The sequence below is a fragment of the Dendrobium catenatum genome, unplaced genomic scaffold, assembly GCF_001605985.2.
Source record: "Dendrobium catenatum unplaced genomic scaffold, ASM160598v2 fragScaff_scaffold_290, whole genome shotgun sequence".
In the NCBI taxonomy this organism is placed as follows: domain Eukaryota; kingdom Viridiplantae; phylum Streptophyta; class Magnoliopsida; order Asparagales; family Orchidaceae; genus Dendrobium; species Dendrobium catenatum.
Genome location: NW_021318752.1, coordinates 141964 through 142188, shown reverse-complemented (window position 1 = coordinate 142188; position 225 = coordinate 141964).

Genomic DNA, 225 nt, shown 5'->3' with positions numbered 1-225 from the left:
CTTCGTTGTATGAGTTTTTGTCAACTTTATTTTGATATTGTACGTATAAATAAGTAACATTGGAATTTAAATATAATATTTGAAATATTTTAGAATTATTTGATTGAATGTAAAATAAATAAAGGAGAATTTTTTTTGTATTTAATTTGAAGTAAAATAAATATAAGTTAAAGCCTATCAGTACTTGGTAGGCTGGGGGCTGGGGATGATAGGTGGTGATGGCTT